General features: G+C 38.0%; 1 long non-coding RNA gene across 1 annotated transcript in view; it reads left to right on the top strand.

The window, feature by feature from the left end:
• Positions 1-21,738, top strand: part of LOC131384250 (uncharacterized) — a 117,940-nt gene that overhangs the window by 66,006 nt on the left and 30,196 nt on the right. The window contains exon 4 of the long non-coding RNA XR_009214919.1: positions 20,640-20,730. This is a non-coding gene — a long non-coding RNA (uncharacterized LOC131384250). The remainder of the gene's footprint in view (positions 1-20,639; positions 20,731-21,738) is intronic.

Genomic DNA, 21,738 nt, shown 5'->3' with positions numbered 1-21,738 from the left:
TCCCCTTTATCATTTTTTATTGCATCTATTTGATTCTTCTCTCTTTTCTTCTTTATTAGTCTTACTAGCAGTCTATCAATTTTGTTGATCTTTTCAAAAAACCAGCCCCTGGATTCATAAATTTTTTGAAGGGTTTTTTGTGTCTCTATTTCCTTTAGTTCTGCTCTGATTTTAGTTATTTCTTGCTCTTGATGCTTTTAAGTAATCATTTCCCTCTGATTAAATTGGAATGGAATTGCCTTGTTCAAAGGTTGATCAGAACACAGAATTTGTAACAATGGTTTTAGAGATTTGGTGCTAATTCCTGTTTTCCACCTTCTACAATCTTTGTTCCAGCAGACATTCAAAAGTTTTCTGTCTCTAGTGTCTGTTTTTACGCACGTTGCAGTGACACATCTTCCTCTGGCAGCTGGTTTGCTTTGCTCTAGTGCTCCCTTCATCTTCCATCTATTCTTCATCTTCTCAGATCACAGCCAGTCACAGGCAGAGTAACTTAGAAACCAACAGAGTGGCAAAACAGAGCAGCTGTTAGGGGAACAGAGCATGACATGTGGGAGACGAAGGGGGGAAACTCAAGTGAACAAACTGATGCAAGTCTGCAGGTTAGAACATTTGACCCAGAAATATTTAGATGTGTAACTAATTCTTGAGATTGGCAAATCTATGTAGCTTAATAAGATGAACGCTCCTTCTGATATTCTTCTTTTCCCCATTCACCTTCATATATATTAATGAAGAAAAACAAAGCAGGCTTTGGCTAAAATAAAACAAAAAACCAGGACTATTACGTTGCAAAGCAAGTCTTTGAAACTATATGCAATCAGAACATTTTATAAGTTTCCACTTTATCAATTCAGAAGGGGATGGAAAAAGGTTATGATATAGTCAGGTGCTTTTAATTCCTTGTCTCTAAGTCTTTAAATACTTTGCCTCTCTGTGTCATTTGATTGAGTCCTGTGAGATTCACATTATTTCAGACGTTTTAAAGCTTCAGCAGTCTCATTCTGTGTCTTTCTCCTGTGCACGCACACTTAGAACAGTTGCATTTATTTGTTGGAATTTCAGCCAGAATCCCTTGGCATTCTTCAAATTAAGTTACTGCAGCCTTCTTGCTATGTGTAGTCATGTTTGCTTTAGTCAAGGATGCCCTGTAGTGGGTTTTTCCTGTCTGTAGCTTTGTATTCATTTTTATGCATTGGTGGCATTTCTGGTGATTCTTTGAAGTATTTTAGTGTTATTGATTATTAGAGTGGAAGGAGCCGGAGTCCATCCTGCTCAGTTTACAGATGATGTATCTGAGTCTCAGAGTGGAAAAATGTCATGTCCAGTGCTTGCAGCTTGCTTGGGCAGAGTAGGATTAAGAAAGGCCAGCACATATTTCACTTCACTAGGGGCATTTATCATTTCGAAAGACACTTTTAGTCTTCCATCTGCAATTTATTGTTTTATGGTATATTATGCAAAGAAATGGACATATTTGTTATTGCAATGGATAAAATAAGCCTTTATTAAAACATTGAACACATCCTTAAAATTTAGTTGTGCCATTAACTTTATCTTAAAAAAAATGACACCAATTACAAGCTAAAGAATGAATAGACCCATTGTTTAAACCTTCTGCTTTTTACTTCTGAATCAGGAATAAGAAAGACAGAATAAATATTTGCTTTTGTTCTTCTGTTTATTCATTCATCACTATTTATAAGTATTGACTATCTACTATGTAACAAACAGTGTGCTAGATTCTGCACAGATGTAAGGATAATTGAGTCTCCCCTGGAAGAGCTCGGTGTCAAAAGGGCTAAAACAGACTTGCATATGTTCACAATTGCAGCATAGTGTAACCAATACTATAATAGAAGCAGGTCCAGAATTCTATGAAAACATGGAAAAAGAAAGATTAACTTCAAAAAAAGCTTCATTGGGAGATGACATTTACATTGTGTCATGAAGAATGTGTAGACATTGATCAGGTGGTAAAAATGTATAGGTACAAGTGAGAATCCCAGGCAGAGGGATTTTGAGACACACAGTTTTATGAAGAAATAAAATACTTCAGTGAGTGTGTGAGCAGAAATACGTTAGCAGAAAATGTGAGCTGAATAATGAAGAGAGATAGTTTTAGAAGAACGATTAGCATATGACCATATGGGGCCCTGTGCATGACTCTAAAGAGCTTAGCTCTTATTTTAGCTACATGGAAGCAAGGAGTCTGTCTAACTCACCATTATATCCACAATGCCAGCATGACACTCAAATAGGAAGGTATCACTATGATGAAAAGAGAGTATAAAGTTGTTTGATTAGCATTAAGGAAAATATCTAAGAAGCTTTCAGAATAGCCCATGCAAGAGATCAAGCATCAGAAATGAAAGATTAATGATTTCTTAGTCTCTTTGGGCTGTTATAACAAAATATCATTGTCTACATAGCTTATAAACAAGACAAATTTATTTCTTATAGCTGAGGAGGCTGGAAAGTCTAAGATCAAGGCACTGGAAGATTTGATGTCTAGTAAAGGTCTGTTCCTCATAGATGGCACCTTCTAGCTGTGTTCTCACATGGTGGAAGAGGCAAACAAGCTCCCCTAGGCCTCTTTGATAAAGGCACTAATCCCATTCATAGGGCTCTTACATCGTGAATTAAATTGCCTCTCAAAGGCTCCACCTCCTAATACCAGCACCTTGGGGTTAGGATTTCAACATATGAATTTTGGAAGACACAAATATTCAGACCACAGTGGCTGAGATGAAGAAAATTAGAAAGATATAAAAGGAAAAACTGACAGAATTAGGTGTCTGGTTAAGGGTGGTGCTGGAGTGGAAGGCATCAAGGAAGATTCCAAGGTCTCTAACATGAAAGCACAGATGATGATTTTGTCAACTAGAGCTGGAGAAAGAGAAAACATGAGGGGGAAGGAAATGAGTGGTTTTAGAATAAGAATCCAAATGACAATGTTCAGTAGCAGTTGGAAATATGCATCTGGAGTTTGGATGAAAGACAGTGATATAGATTTGGAAGTCATCCACAGTCAGAGTCATACATGTGACTACTGAAGCCAGGGGAATGGTGGATTAGGTTACTTACAGAGTGAATGAAAACAGAAGAGACTCTGGGAGGAAATTCTGGGAAGTCACCATGATGGTTATGTAGAGTATGATAAATATCAGGATAAAAAGTATCTTAAACTACCCTTGACTTAACAGTCATTATTCATTCATTCAACAAATATTTAGGCACCTTCTAAATTCCAGACACTGCATTAGGCACTAGAGATACAAAGATGAGAAAAAAAATACAGCCTCTGTTTTCAAAAAAAGATTATAGTTTAAAGGAAAGACAGGTAAGATAAATTGGACAGAATTTAGTGTGGCAGGGGCTGCTGAGTGGTATAATAGAGGTAGGATGGGGAAGAACTGTAAAAGGGCATCTAAAAGAGAGTTTAGGAATGGAGTTGTTAGGGGGATAGGAGGCAGGTGGGGCGTGGAATTGGAACTTGGAAAAGGTAGTTTCCTAGACAATAATGAGAGAGCTGAGATGAGTCATAAAAGATGATCAGATGATATCCATGTGATATGCATTGGCTGTGTCCTCGCCCAAATCTCATCTTGAATTGTAGCTTCCATAATCTGCACCTGTTGTGGGAGGGACCTGGTGGGAGGTAATTGAATCATGGGGCTGGTTACCTCCATGCTGTTCTCATAGTAGTGAGTGAGTTTTCATGAGATCTGATGGTTTTATAAGGGGCTTTCTTCTCTTTGCTTGGGGCTTCTCTCTCCTGCCGCCCTGTGAAGAGGTGCCTTCTGCCATGATTGTAAGTTTCCTGAGGCCTCCCCAGCCATGTGGAACTGTGAGTCAGTTAAACCTCTTTTCTTTATAAATTACTCAGTCTCGGGTATTTTCTCATAGCAGTGTGAGAACGTAATAATACAAAAGAATGGTATTAGGAGTGGGGTGCTGCTATAAGGATACCCAAAAATGTGAAAGCAACTTTGGAATTGGGTAACAGGCAGAGGTTGGAATAGTTTGGAGGGCTCAAAAGAAGATAGGAAAATATGGGAAAGTTTGGAACTTCCTAGAGACTTGGAGAGTTCAGAAGACAGGAAAATGTGGGAAAGTTTGGAACTTCCTAGAGACTTGTTGAATGGCTTTGACCAAAATGCTGATAGTGATATGGACAATGAAGTCCAGGCTGAGATGGTCTCAGATGGAGATAAGAAATTTATTGGGAACTGGAGCAAAGATGACTCTTGCTATGCTTTAGTGGAGAGACTGGGGACATTTTGCCCCTGCCTTAGAGATCTGTGGAACTTTGAACTTGAGAGAGATGATTTAGGGTATCTGGTGGAAGAAATATCTAAGTGGCAAGGCTTTCAAGAAGAAGCAGAACAAAAGAGTTTGGAAAATTTGTAGTCTAATGATGTGACAGAAAAGAAAAGCCCCTTTTCTGGGGAGAAATTCAAGCTGGCTGCAAAAATTTTCATAAGTAACAAGGAGCTGAATATTAATCACCAAGACAATAGAGAAAATGTCTTCAGGGCATGTCAGAGACCTTCATGGCAGCCTCTCCCATCACAGGCCTGGAGGCCTAGGAGGAAAAAATTGTTTCTCTGGCTGGGCCCAGGGTCCCCCTGCTCTGTGCAGCCTCAGGACATGGTGCCCTGTGTCTCAGCTGCTTCAGCTCCAGCCATGGTTAGAAGGGGCCAAGGTACAGCTTGGGATGCAAGCTTGGGATATCCTTCAGAGGGTGCAAGCCCCAAACCTTGGTGTTTTCCACAGAGTGTTGAGCCGGTGGGTACTCAGAAGTCAACAATTGAGGTTTGGGAACCTCCCCCTAGATTTCAGAGGATGTACGGAAATGCCTGGATGTCCAGGCAGAAGTTTGCTGCAGGGGTGGAGCCCTCATGGAGAACCTCTGCTAGGGCAATGTGGATGGGAAATGTGGGGTCAGAACCCCCACACAGAGTCCCCACTAAGGTACTGCCTAGTGGAGCTGTGAGAAGAGGGCCACTGTCCTCCAGACTCCAGAATGGTAGATCCACTGACAGCTTGCACAGTGCACCTGGAAAAGCCACAGACACTCAGTGCCAGCCTGTAAAAGCAGCCAGAAGGGGGACTGTATCCTGCAAAGCCACAGGGGTGAAGCTTCCCAAGGCAGTGGGAGCCCACTTCTTGCATCAGCATGACCTGTATGTGAGACATAGAGTCAAAGGAAATCACTTTGGAACTCTAAGGCATAATGAGTGCCCTATTGGATTTTGTACTTGTATGGGGACTGTAGCCCCTTTGTTTTGGCCAATTTCTCCCATTTGGAATAGGTGCATTTACTAAATGCCTCTACCCCCATTGTTTCTAGGAAGTAACTAACTTTCTTTCCATTTTATAGGCCCATAGGCAGAAGGGACTTGCCTTGTCTCAGATTAGACTTTGGACTTGGACTTTTGGGTTAATGCTGGAATGAGCTAAGACTTTGGGGGAACTGTTGGAAAGGCACGATTGTGTTTTGAAATGTGAGGACATGAGATGTGGGAGGGGCCAGAGGTGGAATGATAGGGTTTGGCTGTGTCCCCACCCAAATCTCATCTTGAATTGTAGCTCCCATAATCCCCACATGTTGTGGGAGGGACCTGGTGGGAAATAATTGAATAATGGGGCCAACCTCTGTGCTGTTCTCATGATAGTGAGTGAGTTCTCATGAGATCTGATGGTTTTATAAGGGGCTTTTCCCCCTTTCTTCAGCACTTCTCTCTCCTGTTGCCCCATGAAGAGGTGCCTTCTGCCACGATAGTAAGTTTCCTGAGGCCTCCCCAGCCTGGCGGGACTGTAAGTCAATTAAATATTTTCTCTTTATAAATTACCCAATCTTGGGTATTTCTTCATAGCCAGCATGAAAATGGATTAATACACCAGGTGAAAAGGGTGTATATGTGCGTGTGTGTGTGGTGTAGGGGGTGAAGAGTCTGATTCTGGGATACTTTTTCCTCTTCTCTTTTTAAGACCTAAATTGTCTGGTGTCAAGGATAAGAAGGGAAGAAGGACAAATGCCCCTTTTTTCCTAATTGCTTATGATCTTTGTCCCTCTCTATGTTTGATTTCCTGTAGGGAAGGCTTTGCTTCTCTAAGTAACACCTGTTGGCCATGGAGGGCTTCTGTGTGGCAGGCTTCTGCATGCTGATTTTCTAAGAAGGCATGTGGTTGGAGGTTTCTGAAGATTCCTACTGGACTTCTTCTCTATACAGAACCCCTCTTCCTGGGGGTCATCTCACCTGACTGCTGAGGGCATTCATGGCACTGTGTAAGGCAAGCAAAATGGTCATCAGACATGAATTGTGCCTGAATAATTAATATTAATGCATTATTCATGTAACTCATAATTTACCATTAGTATTCAAAGCTGTTAATTCTATTCCATAATGCAAAAAATATTTGGCATGATGCACAGGTTAAATTTACTATTCACTACATCTGTTAAAAAAGTGGAAAATCTTGAGTTGGTTAAAATTACTCACAAAACATTTTCAGATGTTCATAGTACAGTGAATGTTGCTGCAGTCTTCTCTTTATTGACGTGTACTCTCTTAAATAAAAACCATCTGTAAAACTTTTGAAAAAAACAAATAAGGAACCAAGTGATGATTCAATTTTAGTACTTGCAGCATCATGTTTATATTAATAAATTCAAACGGAAGAGAAAGTTGCAGCTCTAGACAAAGTGCCACCAACTCATGTCATTAAATGTTTGTGGTTGAAACATTTTCTTATAGAAAAATATTTGTTGAAAATAAAAAACTTGTATTTTTATAAGACATCCAATTACCAGCGGGTGAATTCATTGCAAAATTGATAAAACTTATTTGGTTAGGTGGTAGTTGTAAAAGTTTGACTTTTCTTATTATTGAGAAGCGCTAGGTGATCAGATGAGCTGTGCAGTCAGACCTCCTTGGTTTGAGTCCCAGATCTGCATTCTAGTAATAGGGTGATCTTAGCCAGGGTGATCTTAGCCAAGTCCCTTACTCATTCTTGAACTCAATTTCTAATCTTTAAAATAAAATCATGAAACAATTTTAAAACTTCTGTTTCAATGTTTAATAAAGTAAACATTATATTAAGGACTCTTTGGGGTCCTTAATACATTTTTTAAATTATTATTATACTTTAAGTTTTAGGGTACATGTACACAATGTGCAGGTTTGTTACATATGTATACATGTGCCATGTTGGTGTGCTGCACCCATTAACTCATCATTTAGCATTAGGTATATCTCCTAAAGCCATCCCTCCCCCTTCCTCCCACCCCACAACATTCCCCAGTGTGTGATGTTCCCCTTCCTGTGTCCATGTGTCCTCATTGTTCAATTCCTGCCTATGAGTGAGAACATGCGGTGTGGTGGGCAAAGGATATGAACAGACACTTCTCAAAAGAAGACATTTATGCAGCCAAAAAACACATGAAAAAATGCTCATCATCACGGGCATCAGAGAAATGCAAATCAAAACCACAATGAGATACCATCTCACACCAGTTAAAATGGTGATCATTTAAAAATCAGGAAACAACAGGTGCTGGAGAGGATGTGTAGAAATAGGAACAATTTTACACTGTTGGTGGGACTGTAAACTAGTTCAACCATTGTGGAAGTCAGTGTGGTGATTCCTCAGGGATCTAGAACTAGAAATACCATTTGACCCAGCCATCCCATTACTTGGTATATACCCAAAGGATTATAAATCATGCTGCTATAAAGACACAGGCACACATATGTTTATAGCGGCACTATTCACAATAGCAAAGACTTGGAACCAACCCAAATGTCCAACGATAGACTGGATTAAGAAAATGTGGCACATATACACCATGGAATACTATGCAGCCATAAAAAATGATGAGTTCATGTCCTTTGTAGGGACATGGATGAAGCTGGAAACTCTCAGCAAACTATCACAAGGACAAAAAACCAAACGCTGTGTGTTCTCACTCATAAGTGGGAATTGAACAATGAGAACACATGGACACAGGAAGGGGAACATCACACACCGCGGAATGTTGTGGGGTGGGGGGAGGGGGGAGGAATGGCATTAGGAGATATACCTAATGCTAAATGACGAGTTAATGGGTGCAGCACACCAACATGGCACATGTATACATATGTAACAAACCTGCACGTTGTGTACATGTACCCTAAACCTTAAAGTATAATAATAATAATAATAAAAATGTATTAAGGACCCCAAAGAGCTATTGATTTTGTGAGTCCTTAATATAATGTTTACTTTATTAAACATTGAATCAGAAGTTTTAAGATTGTTTCATAATTTTATTTAAAATAAAAAAATAAAATGAGGAGAGAAGAATACGGACCTCATAGAGTTGATGTAGGGGATTAAATGAGATAATCCATGTATAGTGTTTAACAGAGAATCTGGCTTATAACAAGCAATCAAAGTCAACTAGTACTTATACAGTCTAAAGTAGTTATCATCACAAAGTTTTATCATCGTGATCCAGATTTTGATCTTATGTAGTTTTATGATACAGAGTTAATTTTCTTAAGAAATTATTTTTTAAATCTGTATGTTGAAAATCTGGTTATATTGGTTCAAATATAGGTGACCAAATGAGCTAGTACTACATAAACACTTTATTATATTTTTTTAAAGTATGGAAATGGTGGTACTAGAGCTCTCAGATTTTTTTGAGGGATAGATGTTGAACAAAAGGGAAATGCTTAGTTGAAGTGTAAGATAAGGATATGAGTCGCCAGTGGTTTGGGGATAAAGAATGATAAAAGGAGGGACTGGAGAGTGGGAATGGGTTGTTTAGACCTTACAGTTTTGTCAGGTGTGACCCCATATCACCTATCAAAGAAAAGAGCTATTCAGGTTGCCTTTCTTGTAGCACCTATGCATATAAATATATGTGTATACTATTGTATGCAGCTTCTTGTTTCTCATAGCACTATTACTAAAATAATCTTACACTGAGTGGTGTGTATTATCTCCAGTGAACAAAACAGAACAAAGAGAGTTTATGAGTCAATTCTTTAAAACCAGATGTCTGGAAATATTCCAGCTGCTAAATGTCAACAGTGAATTTGATGGGATTTACAATGTAAAGGATAAAGTCACAGGATTAAACAGCTAATTACAACAGAGGTAATATTATGAAAGGGGAAGTAGAGGGAACTATTGGAACATGTCGGGGAGAGGCCTTTAATTTTGTCCAAGAATTCAGAAAGGCCTTGTGGAGGAAATGTACTTAAGCTGAGACCGGACATGTAAATTGATGTGGCCAAGTAATTTGGAAGGAAAACAAGAATAAAAGGGAGGGACAAGTATTCTAGACAGTGGGATAAACATGTGCAATGACCTGGAAAGAAGAGAAAGAACATGATGTGAAGGATTGAAAATACAGTTTCCTGATACTACTGGGAGTCATAAAAGCACATGGCTTAAAGGAGAGAAAATAACTAATGCATGCTGAGCCCATGATGAACAGAATATCTAATGTCCAGAGAGCAACCTACATAATTCACTACCTAGTATTTTGCTTCATCAGTCTACCAAGTCAGGAAGTCATGTGAAGTCATCCATTAGTGACGGGATGTGCTATACCTGGTGTCCCCAATATCATTAGCATTCACATTTTAAAAATAACTATTTAATTTTTAACTTGATGAATAATAATTATATATTCATATTCATCGGTTACATAGTGATGTTTTAGTACATATAATATATAGTGATCAGATTAGGAAAATCAGCATATCCATCTTCTCAAACATTTATTATTTCTCTGTGTTGTGACCATTCAGTATCGTCCTTCTAGCTTTTTGTAAGTATATTTATTGTTAACTATAGTCATCTGACATTGGTATAGAACACTAGAATTTATTGCTCCTATCTAGATATAATTTTATATTCATTTAAAATTTAAAAAATTCACATTGATACATAATATTTTACACGTTAATGGGTATAGGTGATATTTTGCTACATGCATAAAATGTATAATGATCAATATCACTTTGAGTATTTGTCATTTCCATGTTTTGGGAACAAATCATCATCTCTTTTAGCTACCGTGAAATATACAGTACATGGTTTTTAACTATAATCACTGTATACTCTACTTTCCAATAAGAGAATTTATACATTTTATCTAACTGTATGGTTGTACTCAACAACCTACCTCTCTTATCGCCCTAATTTTTTATTCTTTAGCAAATCCCCCTCTGTAGTTCCCTCCTTCCTACACTTCTCAGCCTCTAGTATTTTCTGTTCTACTTTTTACTTCTGTGAGATCAACATTTTTTAGCGTCCACATATGAATGAGAACATGAGCAGTCTAACTCTTCCTGGCTTACTTTACTTAACCTAGTGTCCTCCAGTTCTACCCATTTTGCCATGAATAACAGAATTTCATTTTTTATGGTGGAATATTATTCCAGTGTGTATATATAACATGTTTTCTTTATCCATTCATCTGTTATTGGACATTGAGGTTGATTCCATATCTTAGCTATTGTGAATAGTACTTCAGTAAACATGGGGTGCAGATGTCTCTTTGATATACTGATTTCCTTTCCTTTCAATAAATGCCCAGTAGTGGGACTGCTGACTCATTTGGTAGTTCTATTTGTAATTTTTGGAGAAAGCACCATACTGTTCTCCATAGTGGCTCTACTACTTTGCATTCCCACTAGCAGTGTATGAGTTCCCTTTTCTCCACAGTCTCACCAGCATTTGTTACTTTTTGTCTTTTTGATAATTGCCATACTAACTGTGGTGAAATGATAGTGCATTGTAGTTTTGATTTGCAATTCCCTGATGATTAGTGACATTGAGTAGATTTTTAATATATTTATTGGCCATTAATATGTTTCTTTTGAGAAACGGGTCTTCTGATCATATGCCAATTTTTAAATCAGATTTTTTAAAAATTAAAAAAATTATATTTTTTGCTGCTGAGATCTTTGAGTTCCTTATATATTCTGGATATTAATCACCTGTTGAAGGAATACTTTGCAAATGTTTTCTCACATTCTGTAGGTTGTCTTTTCACTCTGTTGATTGCTTCCTTTGCTGTAAGGAAGCTTTTCAGTTTGATATAATTTCATTTGTTTATTTTTGCTTTTGTTGCCTATGCTTTTGAGGTCTTATTTTAATTTTTCTTTCAGGCTAATGTACTGAAACATTTTCTCTGCTTTCTTCTAATAGTTTTATATTTTGGGGTCTTACATTTATGTCTTTGATCCAGTTAAAGTTTTGTATATGATGGGAGATAGGTGTCTAGTTTCATTCCCCTGCATGTGAATATTCAGTTTGCCCAGCACCATTTTTTGAAGAGTAGCCTTTCCCCAAAGAGTTTTCTTGGTATCTTTATTAAAAATCAGTTGTCTCATGCACAGATATGTTTATTGCGGCACTATTCACAATAGCAAAGAGTTGGAACCAACCCAAATGTCCATTGATGATAGACTGGATTAAGAAAATGTGTCACATATAACACCATGGAATACTGTGCAGCCATAAAAAAGGATGTGTTCATGTCCTTTGTAGGGACATGGATGAAGCTGGAAACCATCATTCTCAGCAAACTATCACAAGGACTGAAAACCAAACACCGCATGTTCTCACTTATACGTGGCAATTGAACAATGAGAATATTTGGACACAGGGTGGGGAACATCACACACTGGGGCCTGTTGTGGGGTGGGGGGAGGGGGGAGGGATAGCATTAGGAGATATACCCCTAATGTAAATGATGAGTTAACAGGTGCAGCACACCAACATGGCACATGTATACATATGTAACAAACCTGCACGTTGTGCACATGTACCCTAGAACTTAAAGTATAATTTAAAAAATCAGTTGTCTTTGGATGCATGGATTAATTTCTGGTTTATCTATTCTGTTCCCTTGGTCCATGTATCTATTTTTAGTCCAGCACCATGCTGTTTTGCTTACTATAGCTTTGAATATATTTTGAAGTCTGCTAGTGTGATTCATCTAGGTTTGTTCATTTTGCTCAGGATTGCTTTGTCTGCTTGGGGTCTTTTTTGGTTCTATACAAATTTTAGGACTGCTGTTTCTATTCTGTGAAGAACATCATTGGTATTTTGATCCAGATTACACTGAATTTGTAGATTACTTTTGGTAGTATGGCATTTTAACAATATTAATTATTCTAATCCATGAGCATGTGATGTTTTTACATTTGTTTGTATCCCCTTCAATTTCTTTCATCAATGTTTTGTAATTTTTATTGCAAAGATCTTTACCTTCTTTGTTAAATTTATTTTTAGATTTTATTGCAGCTATTATAAATGTGATTGCCTTCTAGATTTCTTTTTCAGATAGTTTATTATTCATGTAAAGAAATGTTACTGATCTTTTATATTGATTTTTTATCCTCCAACTTTACTGAATTATTTTATCAGTTCTAAGAGGTTTTTGGTGGAGTCTTTAGTTTTTCTGTACGTAAGAGCATGTCATCTGTAAACCAAGTAAAATTGACTTCTTTTTTTCCAATTTGGGTGCGTTGGATGCATTTTCTTTCTTTCTTTTGTCTACTTGCTCTGAGTAGTATGTCCAGTACTATGTTGAATAAACATGCTAAAAGTAGGCATCTTTGTCTTTTTACAGTTATTAGAGGAAAAGCTCTCAGTCTTTCCCTGTTCAGGAAGGTGTTAGCTGTGGGTTTGTCATATATGGCCTTTATTATATTGAGGTACTTTTTTCCTTCTATACCTAATTTGTTGAGAGTTTTTATCATGAAGGAAGGCTGACTTTTAACAAATGCTTTTTTGGGCATCTATTGAGAAAATTACGTGGTTTTTATTCTTCATTCTATTGATGTGATATATGATGTTTATTGTTTTGCATATGTTAAAGCATCCTTGTATTTCTGGCATAAATTCCACTTGATCATGGTGCACTGTCTTTTTGATGTGTTGTTGGATTTTGTTTGCTAGTATTTTATTGAGGATTTTGTGTTTATATTCATCAGATATATTGGCATTTTTTCTTTTAATTTTCTTTTTTTTTGGTTGTTGTGTTCCTTTTTGCCTTTACTATTTGGGTTATGCTTGCCTGGTATCATGAGTTAGAAAGAATTTCCCATGCTTCAATTTTATGAAATAGTTTGGGAAGAATTGGTATTCCTTTTTAAAGATTTGGTAGAATTCAGTAGTGAACTATTCAGTCCTGGATTGTCTTTGTTTTTTTTCTAATATTTTATTTTATGTTAATTTATTTTTAGAGACAGTGTCTCACTCTGTTGCCCAGGCTGGAGTGCAGTGGTGCAATCATAGCTCACAGTGGCCTTGGCCTCCTGGGTTCAAGTAATCCTCCCATCTCAGCCTCCTGAGTAGCTGGGACTAATGGTATACACCATCATGCCTGACTAATTTTTAAATTTGTAGTAGAGATGAAATCTTGCCATTTTGCCCAGGCTGGTCTAAAACTCTTGGTCTCAGGTGATTTCTTGTCTCTGCCTCCCAAATCAATGAGTTTACAGGTGTGCGCCAATGCACTTGGCCTGTATATTGATCTTGTACCTAGCAATGTTGCTAAACTCACTTATTGGTTTTAGTGCCTTTTTAAAAGGGTAGATTCCATCCAATTTTCTAAATAAATGATAATGTCATCTGTAAGAAAGATGGTTTTACTTTTTCCCAATTTAGACAACTTTTATTTCATTTTCTTACATTATAGCAATGGCTGAATCTTTCTGTAAAATCTTAGAAGTGATGAGAGTGAACATTATTTTTTCAGATCTTAGGAGGAAACTATCCTATTCAGTCTTTAACCACAAAACATGATGTTAGCTTTAGGTTTTTGTAAATGTTGTTTATCAAATCAAGAAGTTCCCTTCTATGCCTAGTTTGCTGAGAATTTTTATTGGGATTGATTTTGGAATAGTCAAATGCTTTTTCCACATTTAATTAGATGATCATACGTGCTTCTTTTTGGGCTTGATGATATGGTGATTTGATTGAAATGTTAAGGTAAACATGAAATCTTACTTAGTCATGATGTATTACCATTTTTATACATTGTTGGATTTAACTTGCTAAAGGTTTTGCATCTAAATTCATGAGGGATATTGGCCTGTTGTCTTAGTCAGTTTATAAGGCTGTTATAAGAAAGTACCATAAACTGGGAGCTTATCAACAACAGAAATTAATTTCTCACAGTTCTGGAGGCTGCAATTGTGAAGGGGACACCAATGTGGTCCAGTACTGATGAGTGCCGCCTTCTGGGTTGTAGACTACTGACTTGTTGTGGTATCTTCCCATGGTAGAAAGAGGCCAAGAAAGGGCTCTGGGGTTCCTTTTATAAGGAACTCATCACATTCATGAGAGCTCCATCCCTATGAACTAATTTCCTTCCAAAGGTCCCCACCTTCTAATAACATCACATTAAGGGGTAGTATTTCAGCATTTGAATTTTGGGGGAATATAAACATTCATTCCATTGCACATGTGGTTTATTATCATTGTTATTTCTTGTAATGTCTTTGGTTTTGTTATCACAGTAATTTTGCAGTCCTGGACTTTTCTTTGGTGAGAGACTATAACGTTTCCATCTTGTTACTTATTATCAGTCTAAGTTGTCTGTTTCTTCTTGGTTCAATCTTGGTAGGTTTTGTCTAGAAATTTATCCATTTCCTTTAGTTTTTCAAATTTATTGGCATATAGTTGCTCATAGTATTCTCTAATGATCTTTTGTATTTCTGTAGTATCCATTGTTATGTCTCCTTTTTCATTTCTGATTTTATTTATTTGAATTCTTTCTTTTTTCTTAGTGAAGCTAATGATTTGCTGGTTTTGTTTATCTTTTCAAAAAGCAAACATTTAGCTTTATTGATCTTTTGTATTTTGTTTTTAACCTCAATTATGCTTATTTCTGCTTGGATCTTATTTCCTTATACTAATTTTGGATTTGGTTTGTTCTTGCTTTTCCAGTTCTTTGAAGTATAATGTTAGGTTGTTTATTAGAAATCTTCCTACTTTTTTGATGTAGGCATTTATTGTAATAAACTTGCTTCTTAATACTTTGTTTGCTATATCCCATAGATTTTGTTATTTTGTGTTTGTATTTTCACTTGTTTTAAGGAATTTAAATTTTATTTTCTTAATTTCCTCCTTCACCTATTGGTCATTCACAAGTGCATTGTGTAATTCTCATGTATTTGCATAGTTTTGAATGTCCCTCTTGTTTTGATGTCTAATTTTATTTCATTATGGGCAGACAAGATGCTTGATAGAATTTTGATTTTTAAAAATATTTTGAGATTTCTTTTGTGTTTTAACACATAATCATTCTTGGAGAAAATTCTATGTGCTGATGAAAAGTATGTGTATTCTGCAGCTATTGGGTGAAATGTTCTGTAAATGTCTGTTATGTCCATTTGGTCTGTGCTGCAATTTATATCTGGTATTTCTTTGTTGATTTTCTGTCTAGATAATCTGTCCAATGCTGAGAGTGGGGTGTTGAAGTCCCCAACTATGATCGTGTCGGGATTTCTCCCTTTAGATTTAATAATATTGGCTTCATATATCTGGTTGTACTGGTGTTGGTGCATATATATTTATAGTTGTTACATTTTCTTGCTGAATTGATCTCTTTATTATTATATAATGTCCTTCTTTGTCTTTTTAAAATAGTTTTTGACTCAAAGTCTGTTTTATCTAAATATAGCTATTCCTGCTCTTTTCTGGTTTTCATTTGCATGAAATACCTTTTTCTACCATTTACTTTCAGATTGTCTTTACGAGTGAGGCAAGTTTCTTGTAGGCAGCATATAGTTTGGTCTCAAATTTTTTTTGTGTCCAGTCTATAATTTTATTAAAAATTAATAAATTAATAAAATTATTAATAAATTAATAAAATATATTATGTATATAATACTAATACATAATACTAATAGCATATATAATACTAAGATATAATTATATATAAATATATAATATATTATAATTATATTAATATAATATATATAATATAATAATTCTCCCATTGGAATCCAAGCTATTTTCATCTAAGATTATTATTGCTATGTGAAGTTGTGTTCTTGTCACATTGTTAACTGTTTTCTGGTTGTTTTGTATAGTCTTTGTTCCTTTTCTCTTAGTGTTTGTCCTTGTGGTTTGGTGATTTTCTGTAGTGATAAAGTTTGATTCCTTCCTCTTCCTCATTTGTGTTTTTGCTTTACTAGTGATTTCTACACTTTTGTGTGTTTTTATAATGGTAATGTTGTCCTTTTGTGTCCAGGTTTAGGTTTCCCTCAAGCACTTCTGGTAGGGCCAGTTTGGTAGTAATAAATTCTCTCAGCTGTTGCTTGTCTGGGAAAGATTATTTCTCTTTTGTATATGAAGGATAATTTTGCTGGGCATAATATCCTTGAATGGTAGGTTTTTTTTTTTTTTCCTTCAGGATTTTGAATATTTTATCCCAATATCTCCTGGCCTATAAGGTTTCCACTGAGAAATCTGATGTTAGTCTAATGAGGATTCCCTTATATGTGACTTGAAGCTTTTCTCTTGCTGCCTTTAAAATTCTTTCTTTGTCTCTGTCTTTTGACAATTTGGCTACAATTTCCCTTGGATATAACATGTTTGGGTTGAATCTATTTGGCATTTTGAGATTCCTGGACCTGGATGTTTATCTCTCTCCCAAGACTTGGGAAATTTTCTGCTTTGTTTTCACCAAATACATTTTCCTCACCCTTCCCCTTTTTTTCTCCTTCTGGAATGTCCACTGGATAGAACATGTTTGGGTTGAATCTGTTTGGCATTTTGAGATTCCTGGACCTGGATGTTTATCTCTCTACAATACTTGGGAATTTTTCTGCTTTGATTTCACCAAATGCATTTTCCTTTCCCTTCCCCTTTTTCTCTCCTTCCGGAATGTCCATAATACAAGCATTTATTCACTTAAAAGTGTCCAATTTATTTCTTTTTTTGGTCAGTTTGTGTTATTTCAAAAGACTTGTCTTCAAGATCAGAAATTCTTTTTTCTGCTTGTTCTAATCTCTTGTTGAGGCCTTCAATTGTGCTATTTCATTCATTGAAATCTTCAGCTCTAGGACTTCCACTTTGTTTTATTTTATGAAATCTATCTCTTTTTTGACTTTCTCATTAAAATAATGAATTGCTTTTCTGATTCATTGAATAGACTGTCTGTATTCACTTTTATCTCCATGTGTTTTAAGATTATTATTTCAAATTCTTTTTCTGACATTTCATATATTTCATTATGACTGAGGTCTGTTACTGGATAATTGTTGTTTTCCTTTGTAGGTGTTATATTTCCTTGCTTTTTAATGTTTCATGTGTCCCTATCTTGATTTCTATGCATCTCATGAGAAAGTTGCCTCTTCCAATTTTATGGAGTAGGTCTTGTAGGGAAAGTGTTTTTCATATGAATGGGTCTTGGGATGCTGGCCTTGCTTCAAGGTTGACACAGTAGTGTAGTACCCATGTAGTTTCATTAGCTGTAGTCCACACTAGTGGTATTTGTGAATTTCTCAGTGGCCTAGCCTGAGAGTTTATGGTGAGCACGGTGTGGCTTTGCCAGGGGTGGGCTCAACCTATTTGTCAGGTGGCAGACACATCTGTGCATGTGGTGGGTCAGCCAACTTGGGTTCTGGTTTGCTAGGATTGGGGCCATGAGGCTGTTACTCTGGCCAGGAACATGGGCACATGTTTGCTCAGTCTGCCTGTGAGTGCGCCTGCCAGGATCAGGACTGTTTCTCAGGCCTGGGGCACAGCTGCATGACTGCTCTGTTGCCCTGAGAGTACATTTTCTGAGAGTGATCCGCAAGGCTGTTACTCTGACCTTGCTTTGAGGTGGACACAGCAGTGTGGTCTCTGTGTAGTTTCTTCAGCTATAATTCACACTTGTGGCATTTGTGAATTTCTCAGTGGCGTAGGCTGAGAGAGTTTATGGTGATAGTTGCAGCTTTTCCAGGAGGGCGATTTCTGGACTTTTTATCAGATCGGGGCTTATGCTTGGCAGGCCTGGGAATGTGTCTGCTAGGAGCAGCCCGGGAGGCTACTTCTCAGGCCCAGGATGAGAGCATATGGCTGCTCAGCTGGCCTGGGGGAGTATCTGCTTGGGGGAGGGGATATGGCTGTTTCTCAGCCTGGGATGCAGTCATATGGCTTCTCAGCTGTCCTGAGTGTATGTTTGCTGCACCCAGAAACACCCACAGGGATGTTTCTCAGGCCCAGTTTGTCGCTATACAGCTGCTTCACTGGCCAGGGGGTGTTTCTATGGGAGTGGCCTATAGGATTGTTTGATAGGCCTAGGATGCAAGTGCAAGGCTGCTTGGCTGGCCCATGGGCCATGGGAAATGGCCTGTGGGGTTGTTCTTAGGCCTGATATGTGGGAGTATGGCTGCTCAGTTGCTCTTGGGTATGTCTGCCAAGGTGGCTCATGGGGCTGCTTCTCAGTTCTGGAATGTGTGCTCTTGGCTGCTTGGTCAGTTTGGGGGAGTATTAACCAGGGGTGGCCTGCTGGACTGTTTCTTAGGCCCTGATTTTAGGCACAGGGGCCTTGGGCAGACCAGGGCATGTCTACAGGGGGAAGGGCCCTTCAGGGCTATTTCTCAGGTCCTGAGCAAGGGTGCATAGCCACTCTGCTGGCCTGGGGGCATGTCAGCTGCTTGAAGGCTTGGAGACATCTCCCCTTTGGAAAAGAGCATATAGCAGTTTGGTCAGCTCAAGGGAGGCTCACCCTGGGTGGAACTACCAGACTGTTCCTCTCACTGGAAATATGGTGGTGAGAGTTGGTTTCCCTGCAGTGCAAGAATAGAGTCATAGCTGATCCTGGATCATGGGCCCAGGCTCAGTAGGGCTGGGATTGTGATGTTCAGTTACTTATGTGGGCTTGGTGAAATGAAGATGGAACCCAGTTCTGGAGAAATGCATTGGATACTGACCCACCGAGCAGGGCACCCTTCAGATGTGGCCCTGGTCTCAAGATGATGCCATGCTTTAGCAACTTGGCTCAGAAGGAGTGGGTGGGGGTAAGGAGTACACACCTTGTGCTCCTTACCTGGGGGTAGTACAGCTGCATGAATTCCCGGTAGCTCTCTAAACTGAGCTCAGGGCTTGCAAGGTATGGGATTCTCCAGTTCTAAGGACTGTAGGTATAAGTTGTAGGTGTTTGTTGTGGCAATGGGGGCTGGTGGGGATCTTCTGCTTATCTTTTCCCTACAGTGGGAAGCCCTCCCTTACTCTGGGCAGGTCTGATCAGGGCAGAGAGACATAGCTGCAGTGGCCAGGTATCTTCATGCTGCTTTCCTGGACTTTCAATCATCAAAGGTGCATCTTCACTCCTCAGCTGCACTCCAGCACTCTCCCTTCGACACTCCAGTCAAGTCTTAGCTAATTATTAATTGCCTTGGTCCTTTCTTGGGGAAGACAGCACAAGTGCCAGGCCATCTCTAGTCTTGCTGACATCACTCTTCTAGTATTCACATTTTAAAGAACAGTAGGATATAGAGTTACTGTATAGATGTGAGCAAGATTTAGTCATCATTTTAGGATGTTAGTGAATAGTCTAATACTGCTTGAAGCAGTTGAAAGGCAACACATTTTCAGAGAATATAATTCTTAGGAGATAATGGAGGCTTGACTCTCATTTCTCAGTCACATGCATCTTCTTCTATTTTAGACACAGAACACAAAGTGGAGGAGCTTGAAATACCAAAATTTAATACATCTACTTCTTTGAATAGATCAAAATTCACTAGGTTAAATATAGTCTATCATTTGTTTCTAGGGAAGGGTTCAAATGTGAGATTAATCAAATGACACTAGAACTCAAATATTGTACGTGTTTTTTTAAGGTAGAGGAGAACGTCATAAAGAAAAAGGGAAGGAAAATACACCTTTGGATTGTTGGCATGTGTTTACACACAGTAGGTGCTCATTAAATATTTAATAATGAACCAATAAATAAGGAAAAATGACTTTGAAGTTCTAGAACTGGGGAGCAAGTTTCAAATCCTGAGCATACTTCAAACACCTTCACTGTCACTTTCTTGAAAGTGACAAAATCCGTTGCTCTTCTGGGCTTTATTACAGTGGGCCAGAATGCATATTGCAGCAATTACATAGGGTTGTATAATTGGAAGAATTCACAGGACTCCACAAAGCTTTCAAAAGGTTTTAGTAAAGACAAAGGGCACAAAATAGCAGAAAGAGAAAGCACAGGCAAATATCAGGAAGATTTGAGACATTCGTGTGCAGCTTTCAAGGATCCCCTCTCAGCCGCAAAGGGCACATTTAGTCTCTGGATTACAATCCACTAAGATATGTGAAACCAAGCAAAAGTTTACTGAGGGATGTTTTATGTCTCACTGGTTATGTAGCCAAAATGAGGCTGTGTAACCCAGTGAACCAAGTCTACGATATTAGTCCATATATTTTCAGGAAACAGTGTAGACAAGCTAGTATTCTTAGGGGTCTCTCAGACTTTAAAGAGCATTATTAATCACCTAGTGTATTTCATCCCTATCTTGGTCATGGGAAGATCCACGGTTCTAGGAGCCTATGGAGATAAGCATAGAGTTGCAAGACAAGCTGCAAGTGAACACTATTTTTACAAATGTATCATTTTTTAGGAGGAAAGACCAAAAAAGGATAAAACACACCAAAGTTTGTTCAATCCAGCCAGTCCCCAGCAAAGACCTAAAAGAATGAATTCATTTTCTGGTAAGTTTTTATTCCTGTTTTAAAGTTTAACTATGGAACAGAGTAAGGAGCTCTCCATGTAATTAAACGTCTGGCAAGTTAATGTGGATAGAGAAATCTGCAATCTTGGACACTTTGGAGTGAAACTGTGCAACTCTAGGCAGAAGTCCAATTTCATTTTGTTCTACATAGGTACTGTAGAGATAGAGCACATGAGAAGTCAGTCCCCAGGCAACCGGTGAGATAGCAGGAGGCAGGACAAAGCACTTTTTCCTTATTGCTCTCAGCTTGATCTGTAAGGAAACTTCATGATTCCATAGCCAAACTGCCACCAAAACAAAAACTAAAAAACCTCCGCTCCTTCACTTAGACATGTGTTTCACCTTGGGCAAGTTACTTGATTCCTCTGAACTACAGCCTTCCTATATAAAAAAATGGGAACATTGATACTAACCACATGGGGATGTTGCAAGAATTAAATGAGTCAATGTACAAAAAACATGTACTACAACACATGGAGGCCTTAATTATAATTCTAAAATGTCCTCGTCAGAGAGGTGGGGATTAATATTTTTCCCTGCAGCAATCTTCTAACAATATCAAGGTCCTAAGCAATTAATCTTTTTAGGATAATATTATATAGTTCAATAGTTGATAGCTTGCTCCTTTGGACATAGAGATCCCTTTATACTTTTCCCTCAGAAAAGAAACGCTACACATTATTCTAGTATACCGCCTCACGGCCAAACCAACTTGACTCACTGTATTAGAGTCTTACTGCGATTACTACCATAAACTTAACAACTTAACACAAATTTATCCTTTGACAGTTCTGGAGGTGGGAAGTCTAAAGTCAGTATCACTGGGCTAAAGACAAGGCATCAAAAGGCTGGTTCCTTTTGAAGGCTCTGAAGGAAGCCTCCATTTCCCAGCCCTTTTCAGCTAATACTGGCTGCCTGTATTCCTTGGCTTCCTACATCTTCAACGTGCATCACTCGAATTTCTGCTTCCATCATCAGATTGCCTTTT

This window comes from Hylobates moloch, unplaced genomic scaffold (assembly GCF_009828535.3).
Source record: "Hylobates moloch isolate HMO894 unplaced genomic scaffold, HMol_V3 SCAFFOLD_9, whole genome shotgun sequence".
Taxonomy (NCBI): Eukaryota; Metazoa; Chordata; class Mammalia; order Primates; family Hylobatidae; genus Hylobates; species Hylobates moloch.
The sequence above is the reverse complement of the archived record's forward strand: the minus strand, read 5'-3'. Positions and strand labels throughout refer to the sequence as shown.